This window comes from Sardina pilchardus, chromosome 2 (genome assembly GCF_963854185.1).
Source record: "Sardina pilchardus chromosome 2, fSarPil1.1, whole genome shotgun sequence".
Classification (NCBI taxonomy): domain Eukaryota; kingdom Metazoa; phylum Chordata; class Actinopteri; order Clupeiformes; family Clupeidae; genus Sardina; species Sardina pilchardus.
The window spans coordinates 1061065-1069864 of NC_084995.1; the positions used below are offsets into that span (position 1 = coordinate 1061065).

Sequence of the window (8800 nt, forward strand, 5' to 3'; positions counted from 1 at the left end):
AGGGACGTGCCCTGCCTCCCGTTGAAGGCCATGGCCATGCATGTGGCCTTCCAGGCCAGGGTGGCTACGGGGGTCTTTGACCACCCGGCAGTGTTTTTGGCCAGGTTCTGGCTGGGGTTCCCCTTACGGGAACTTCGGCCGGTTGAGCCTGGGGCCCCGTGGTCGTGGGACCGGCCGGGGCATTACGAGGAGGTGGCCAGGTTTGTGAGGGGGCAGGCCTGGTGCCTCCGGGATGGGTTAGCCCTGGATCACCGGGCCCTCTACAGGGAAGCCCTGGCCCGGGCGTCGGGGGAGGAGGAGGCTGCGCGACTGGGTTTGTTGGGGGTGGCCTGGGCGGCGCTGCAGCCCTCTTATTTGAGGAGGGGGTGCAGGGACCTTAACTGGTTGTGCGCGTTGGACCGGTTGCCGGTCCGGGAGAGGGTACACAGGCTGTGGGGTACGGGCCCCCCCTCTTGCCCGCTTGGTTGTGGTGGGGAGGAGACCGCTGCCCATGTCTTTTGGGAGTGCGGGGAGGCTCAGGAGCTCTGGGACTTGGTCCTGGGGTGGCTGGGCCCTGGGTATCGGGGCTTGGCGCTGTCCCGCCGGCCAGGAGACAGGTCCTGTGGACGGTGGTCTCGGAGGCCAAGCGGGCCCTGTGGGACCGCAGGGGTTTGTGCCTCCGTAGGCTGCCCCCTCAGGGTTCCGCAGAGGAGCTGTTTTTTAAAGTGAGGGAGCAGGCCCGGGCTGAGGAGTGCTGGGTGGGGAGGGGGTCTGGGGAGGCAAAGAGGGAGTGGGTGGCTTTTGGGGGAGGTGCACTTGGGTAATTGGGGTAAGTGCACTTGGGTATTTGGGGTCATGGGTTTGGGTTTCTAGGGTTTTTTTGTGTTGGGCTGTTGGGGCTTTGGGATGGGACTGTCAACAATCAAAAAATAATGTGACTCTGTGACTGGTGGGTCGAGGTCTGTTGTGTTGGGTCTCCATGTGGACTTTGGGGTTTGGGGCCTCTATGTACAAAAAAAAGGGGGAAAGAGGACAGTGCTGTGAGTGCTTGTCATTTGGTTTCTGGTTTTGACCTTTTGTGGGGTTTGTTTTGTTTGGGTTGCAGGTTTGACTTATGTTTGCCATGTCTGAGGCTGGAGTGGCCTCTTTGTGTTTGGTTCAGTGGGATCTTCTGTGTGTTTGGTTTTGAAGGGATTGTGTTGTAGGGGGTTTTGGGGTTTCTGTATTGGTTTGCTCACCTGCTTGTATTGCTTTGGCTTATTGTGAATAATAAAAAAAAAAAAAAAAAAAAAAATCTGTTCTTATCAGTTTAATATCTGATACGTCCTCTACCCGAGGACTATATATTAATCTGATTTTTGGAACAGGGAGACGGAAGAGGGGCTTGCTCCGTCCGCTCCACGCATCGACCTGGTATTGCAGTGACTCCAGGAACGGTGCACATCTCTTTGAATGTTGAAGAAAAGAACTCAAGAACTCAAGAACACAAGAACACAAGAACACAAGAACACAAGAACACAAGAACCCTCTCTCCCAGGTCTCTCTCTCCCCCTGCTCCACCTCCCTTTTCGCCCGCTGTTGCGTTTTCCCGCTCTTTTTTTCTTTTTTTTTTTTTTTTTTTTTTAAAAATGATGTGTCTGTCTGTCTGTCTGTCTGTCTGTCTGTCTGTCTGTCTGTCTGTCTGTCTGTCTGTCTGTCTGTCTGTCTGTCTGTCTGTCTGTCTGTCTGTCTGTCTGTCTGTCTGTCTGTCTGTCTGTCTGTCTGTCTGTCTGCCTGCCTGCCTGCCTGCCTGCCTGTGGAACTAACTCTCTTGTCTGCTGTCTCCTAGGAAATCCGACTGCGCAGGCGCCAGACCAGACCACGAGGCCTCTCGCCCGAGTCCGGCGGTCATCCGGCGGTCAGCGTTCTTCTCTTGCCCCGCCCCTCCGCGGAGTACCAGCGTCGGGTGAGTCGCCCGGCGGGCCGCCGGACCCCGTACAGTTGCGGGGTATCGCTTCTCGGCCTTTTGGCTAAGATCAAGTGTAGCTATGGATCAGGATGGAGCGACGCGGCCGGCCCTTGTGGCGCGGTTAAGGAATACTGTTCGAGTTGAGTTGGAGTCTGGAGCGGAGGACCTGCATCGTAATCGTTTCTCTCGCTATTTTGTGGTTAAGGTTGTTCTTCGAGGACTTTTCGGAGTGGACGCCAAGGAGGCCTACTGTGTACAGGGGTTTCAGGGCACCGGATTTGTGGACGTTACCTTTTTCGAGCTGAGGTCGGCGCAGCGACTTGTGGCGGACTGGGAGGCCAAGAGGGCGCACCACCTCCTGGGGGGTCTGCGCCTGCGGATCCTCTTTGCGCAGTCCTATATCCCCCTGTACCTCCATATGTACAATCCTTTTGTTACGGACCAGGAGGTGGAGATGTTCCTTCGGCGTTTTTGCAAGGATGTTAAAGGCGGCACGAAGGTCCGGGATGAGTTCGGGATTTGGACGGGGCGGCGTCGCTACGCCGTGCAGCTGAGACCCAGGCCGGAGGCCCCCGGTGAGTACGTTCACCCCCCTGGGGCTTTTTCCATCGGTGCCGACCGGGGTTTTTTGTCCTATGTGGGTCAGCCTGTGTACTGCCGTCGGTGTGGGGGAATTGGACATGAGAAGGCGGCCTGCTCTGGGCTGCGGTGTCGTTTTTGTGGCGAGGAGGGGCACGTGGCGAGCGCCTGCAGTGCTCCTAAACTGTGCTCCCTCTGTGGCTCGGCTTCCCACCTGCATAGGAGCTGCCCTGGCAGGGCTAGCTCCTACGCTGGGCGGGCGCAGGCGGCGAGTGGAGGGCCTGAGGGAGCGGACGGCGGTGTTCGGGTGGAGAGGGACCGGGAGGACCTTTTGCTGGTGGAGGGAGCTGCGCAGGTGGAGCGGGAGGCCGACAGTAGCATCCGTTTTGGCGTGCTGTCGGCCGACCGAGCACATGGTGAGCCTAGCGACGGAGCACATGGTGAGCCTAGCGTGGCTGCTGGCTCACTGATTGCTCCTGAGGGCCTGCAGGTGTTGGAGGCTGACGAGCCGGGGCTTGCCCCGCTGGCGGTTCCCGGCACTGCGCCTGGGCTCCCGGGGGGGCGGTCCTGGCCTGAGGTGCGGCCTCCCCTGGACCAGGGGGCGCTGCTGGACCGCATCGATGCGTGTGTGCAGGACGCCATGGTGCTGGCGAGTTAGGGGGGCCCTAAGCGGAAGGCGCAGGAAGACCATGGAGAGGGGCCGGGGAAGGTGCTCCTGCTGGGCCTGTCTCCGCCTGCGGCGACGGCGGCTCCGGAGGGCCTGTCGACGGACCAGGCGGCTGCATGTGTGGTGGCTGCTGCTGCGCCGCCCAGTGGGGGGGAGGTGGAGGAGCCCCCGGTGGAGTCGGCGGGGACTGCGGTTGACGGTCGGCTGGAGTCGGTGCTGGATGGAGAGGGGGCCCCCCTCCTGGAGGGGAACGGCGGTGTTGCGGCGGGGGCGGTGTCGGTGGACGGCGGAGGGGAGATCCTTCCAGCCCCTTCCCAGGGGGTGGAAAACGCCATGGGGCAGTCAACCCAGGATGCTTTCCCTGACGTCAGCCCGAGTTTGGGTTCCTGGGAGGAGTGCCCGGACCGGGCTGCTGAGGTGGATCGGCCGACTTGGGTGGCTTCGGACACCGTGGCGGTGGCGGCGGCGGAGGCGCGTGTGGGGACGGCGGACCCTCCGGCGGATGACCGGCCCACTCGCGAGGTCCCGGCGGCCGCTGGTGGGGTGGTGGACGTATCCTTGGCGGAGAAGGTGAAGGAACAGATGGTGCAGCTGGAGGCGTCTCTTCTTCTTGACTCTCCTTCAGGTAATGGGGGGGGGGAGCTGGTGACGGGCCAGCAGGGGACTGAGACTGTGGACTTGACGGGTAGTCCGGGTGAGGGACCCTCTAGGGTGGGCCTGGGGAGAGGGATAAGTGGGAGGAGGGACAGGAGTAGGAGCCCCGGGCGTCCGTCTGGGGGGCCGGGGGGTGGGAAGGCCTTGGGAGGGGCGCGGCGGCGGTCTCCTGCCTCGGCGGGTGCGACGGCTGGCCGGGACGACTTGTCCCACTTGAAGAGGCTGAGTAAGGGGAAGAAGGGACTTTGAAAGTGTTTTTGTGTGTGCCGGATTCTTGTGTTTTGTTCTTTCTGTTGTTATTGCTTATGGCGTTTTGTAAGGTAGCCACAATTAATGCACGGGGTTTGCAGTGTTCGGTTAAGCGGAGGGATTTTTTTGCCACTGTGAGGGGGATGGGGTTGGATGTGGTTTTCTTTCAGGAATGCCATTTGAAGGACCTGGGGGATGTGGGGCTGTTTGCCAGGGATTGGGGAGGCGGGGCTTCTGAATGGGCAGTGGGGAACGTACATGCCGACGGGGTGAGGGTGGCTTTTGGGTCACGGGAGGTGAGGGTGGAAACTGCGGTGTGCGTGGTCCCGGGGAGGGTGTTGTGTGTTGATTGTCAGTGGGGAGGGGTTGCTTTGCGGTTTATTGCTGTGTATGCACCGAGTGTGAGGGGGAATAGGGTGGGCTTTTTTGCGGCTCTGGCCCCGCTGCTGACCTGTAATAGGACGGTGGTGATGGGCGGGGACTTCAATGTGGATGTGGATGAGCGGGCCTGGGAGGGGGAGGAGCTGAGGAGTCTGTGCAGAGACTTCAGGCTGCAGGATGCTTATAAGGTGGCGGGCACAGGGGGGGGGTGGGGCCACGTGGAGTAACACTAGGGGGGTGTGGAGGAGGTTGGATTATGTTTTTTGTTCTGCTGGGGTGGGGATGGGGAATTATGAAGTGACGCCTACGTGGGGCACTGACCACTGCGTTGTGGCGGTGGAGCTGGAGTTGGGGGTGGGGGGTAGGAGGGCCCCGAGGTGGAGGTTCAAGGCTGACTTGTTACAGGACGTCGCCTTTTGCGCTGTGTTCAGGCGAGACTACGGGAGGTGGAGGACTCTGAGGGATTTCTTTCCCTCGGCGGGAGAGTGGTGGGAGGAGGTGAAACGGAGGGTGGAGGGGTTCTGTAGGGCCTGGGTGGGGCGGAGGAATAGGAAGGCCCGGGCGGGGGTGTGGAGGGCTTCTAGGGAGCTGCAGTACTTGTGGAGTAGGGCAGTGGCGGGGGTGGAGGTGGACCAGGGCCGGGTGAGGGAGCTGGAGGAGCGTATCCAGCTTTATTATCGGCGGCAGGCGGAGCGCCTGGTGGTTGAGGCGGAGGTGGAGGAGAGGGAGCTGGGGGAAAGGCCCTCTGGGTATTTCTTCCGCTCCGTTAAGGGGAGACAGGACAGGGTGGTGATGGAAGGTCTGGTGGGGGACGGGGGAGTGGAGCGCTCCGCCGACGGGATGCGAGGGGTGGTGGAACGCTTCTACAGGGAGTTGTTTGAGGAGAGGTTGGGGGCGGAGGAGGAGGTGGAGGGCTTCTTGAGTGGGATCTCCATGGTCCTGCCTGAGGGCGAGAGGGATGGTCTGGATAGGCCGGTGGGGCCGGAGGAGGTGTGGGCCGCCCTGGCCTCCATGAAGGCGGGGAAGGCGCCGGGGAGCGATGGGCTCACTGCGGAGTTTTATCGGGGGTTTTGGGATGTGGTGGGTCGGGATGTTGTGGAGTTGGTGACTGAGGTGTGGGATGGGGGGAGCCTGCCCCCCTCCCTGAAGTTGGGCCTGGTCACCCTCCTTTATAAGAAGGGTGACAAGCAGGAGGTGGGAAACTGGAGGCCCATCACCCTCCTCAATGTTGACTATAAGCTGTTGGCGAAGGTGCTGGCCAGGCGCCTCACTACGGTCCTGCACTGGGTGAGGACCAGACGTGTGGGGTGCCGGGCAGGTCGTGTAACCTCAACCTGGCCCTGACCAGGGACCTTCTGGAGTGGGTGGCACAGCGGGGGCTCCCTCTGGCCCTGTTGAGCCTCGACCAAGAAAAGGCGTTCGATAGGGTCAGTCACGGGTTTTTGTTTCGCGTGCTGGGGAAGATGGGGTTTGGGTTGGGGTTTATTGGGAGAGTGAGGGCGTTGTACGACGGGGTGGGGAGTAGGTTTGGGGTTAATGATTCATTCACGGGGTTGGTGCCACAGAGGGGGGGGAGTGAGGCAGGGTTGTCCGCTTTCCCCCCTGCTGTATGTCCTGTTTATTGAGCCCTTGGTGGCGGCCTTTCGGGGGGACGCGGGGGTGGAGGGAGTGCGTCTGCCGGGGGCAGGGGGGAGGAGCGTGATGGTGTCCGCCTATGCGGATGATGTCTCGCTGTTCCTCACCACGGAGGCCAGTTTTCGACGGGTGAATGAGATTTTGGGGCGGTTTGAGAGTGCCACTGGGGCGAGGGTGAATAGGGGTCCTGCGTTGGTTTTTTTGGGTCCTGGGCGGGTAGGGGCGAGGGGATGGGAGGCTTTGGGGTGGGGGGTGACAGGGTGAAACTGCTGGGGGTTTTCTTTGGGGCGGGTGGGAATGCGCACTTCAATTGGGAAAGGAAAGTGGCGGCGGTCAGGGCGCGGCTGGGAATGTGGAGGGGCAGGGGGCTGTCCCTCACGGGTAGGGTCCTGGTGCTGAAGGCTGACATTCTGCCGATGCTAAATCACCTGGCATATGTCTACCCGCTGCCTCCAGCGTGTGCGCGGGCTTTAGAGAGGGAGGCTTTCTCCTTTGTCTGGGGGGGGAAGGTGGAGCTGGTGTGCCGGGGGGACATGAGGCGGAGTGTAGCAGAGGGGGGCAGGGGGGTCCCCTGGTTTACCCTCAAATTGGAGGCTTTGTATATGGCCTTCCAGGCGAGGGTGGCGGGGGGTGAGTTTGGCCACATGGCCACGTTTCTGGCTCGGTTCTGGCTGGGGTTCTGCCTTCGGCGGCTCCAGCCTTTGGTGGCGGGCCGGCCATGGTTGTGGGAGCAGCCGGCGCACTATGCGGCGGTGGCGAGGTTCGTGGCACGGCAGCCATGGGTTTTGGAGGAGGGGCTGCTTTTGACGCATAGAGAGCTGTATGGGGAGAGGGTCAGGCGAGCTCTGTTGCTGGGGCCTCCTCGGGTGGATAGGCGACCGGGGCTGGACTGGCAGCAGCTGCAGCCTCGGGAGGTCGGTGGGAGGGGGCGGGACCTGAATTGGTTGGCGGCTTTGGGTAGGCTTCCGGTGAGGGAGCGGGTGTGTAGGTTGGGGGGCGGGGGCACAGCTCTGTGCCCTGTAGGGTGTGGGGAGGAGGAGACTGTTGACCACGCTTTGTGGTCATGCAGGGGGGCGGCAGGGGTGTGGAGGATGGTGGAGTCTTGGTGGGGCGAGTGGGCTGGGAGGGCCCTCACTGGGGACCTGATTTTGTACGGCAGGGGGCTGGGGGGATAGAGGGGGAAGAAAAGGGGGGTGTTGTGGTCCATCATCACCGTCTTCAAGCTGGCACTGTGGGATTGGAGGGGTGACTGTGTCAAGAAGTTGAACCCCAGGTTGGAGCCGGGGAGGGTTTTTGGGATTGGGTTGGCTGATGTTAAGAGGGAGGTGCGGCTGTTCAGGGGGCTTCATGGGCAGGTGGAAACGAGCTCCGTGTGGGGTGGGTTGCCAAGGGTGGGGGTGGGTTGATCCTTGAGGTCTGTGGGAGGGCTTGGGGGGGTGGGATGTGGGTTGGGGATGGGGGTTTGGTTATGCTGGTGGTGGGTAGGTAATTTTCACTTTGGACCTTGGGAAAAAAGAAAAAAAAAAAAATTAATTAATGGAATTGTGCGCTACTGTGGGTGATTGAGGGGTGGTTTGTGGGGTGGGTTTTGTGGGGTGGGTTTGTGGGGGGGTTGGGGTTTGTGGGTTGTGGGTGGGAGGTTTTCATGTGCTGGTGGTGGGTAGTGTAAGGAAATTATGGTTTCTGTATGTGTGTTTGTCTGTCTTGGTTTTCAATAAACTTATTATTATGGAAAAAAACCTGTTCTTATCAGTTTAATATCTGATACGTCCTCTACCCGAGGACTATATATTAATCTGATTTTTGGAACAGGGAGACGGAAGAGGGGCTTGCTCCGTCCGCTCCACGCATCGACCTGGTATTGCAGTGACTCCAGGAACGGTGCACATCTCTTTGAATGTTGAAGAAAAGAACACAAGAACACAAGAACACAAGAACACAAGAACCCTCTCTCCCAGGTCTCTCTCTCCCCCTGCTCCACCTCCCTTTTCGCCCGCTGTTGCGTTTTCCTGCTCTTTTTCTCTTTTTTTTTTTAAAAAATGATGTATTTATTTATCTGTCTGTCTGTCTGTCTGTCTGTCTGTCGAACTAACTCTCTTGTCTGCTGTCTCCTAGGAAATCCGACTGCGCAGGCGCCAGACCAGACCACGAGGCCTCTCGCCCGAGTCCGGCGGTCATCCGGCGGTCAGCGTTCTTCTCTTGCCCCGCCCCTCCGCGGAGTACCAGCGTCGGGTGAGTCGCCCGGGCGGTCGCCGGACCCCGTACAGTTGTATTGCTTCTCGGCCTTTTGGCTAAGATCGCGGTCGACTTGCTGGTGGGAGGAGGCGGGGCCTAACCTTTTGGTGGTTTTGTCCCTTTCTCAGCAAGATATATTGTCTTTGTGCTTTTTTTGTATAATATTATTTGTATTGTTTTGTATTGTTTGTTGTCTTAATTTTTGTCCTTGTCTTTTCTTGTAAGTGCTAAGCAGCGGTCTTTTCCTTGGAGTTTAAAGTTTAACATCTTGCCCGGGTAAGCGCTGCTTAGCTCCTTTTTAGTCTGTGGGATTTTTAGTGTGTTTTAGCGTGTTTTAGGTAATTTATATATTTATTGTTTTATGTATTTATAGTCTTAGTGGTTTTAGGTTAGTTTTAGGCTGGTGGTGCCTTCACCATGTCGGCCGCTCGTGCCGGCGTGCGGAGGCACCATTGTGTGCGTTTTAAATTTAA

The 8800-nt window shown here is 59.4% G+C and overlaps 1 non-coding gene and 1 pseudogene across 1 annotated transcript; both read left to right on the forward strand.

The window, feature by feature from the left end:
• Positions 1 to 1225: 1225 nt before the first annotated feature.
• LOC134075732 (U2 spliceosomal RNA) lies at positions 1226 to 1426 on the forward strand (annotated as a pseudogene).
• A 6369-nt stretch (positions 1427 to 7795) lies between these two features.
• On the forward strand, positions 7796 to 7984 carry LOC134075735 (U2 spliceosomal RNA). Its single transcript, XR_009938459.1, has one exon. It is a non-coding gene; the product is annotated as a U2 spliceosomal RNA (small nuclear RNA).
• The last annotated feature ends 816 nt before the right edge of the window (positions 7985 to 8800 follow it).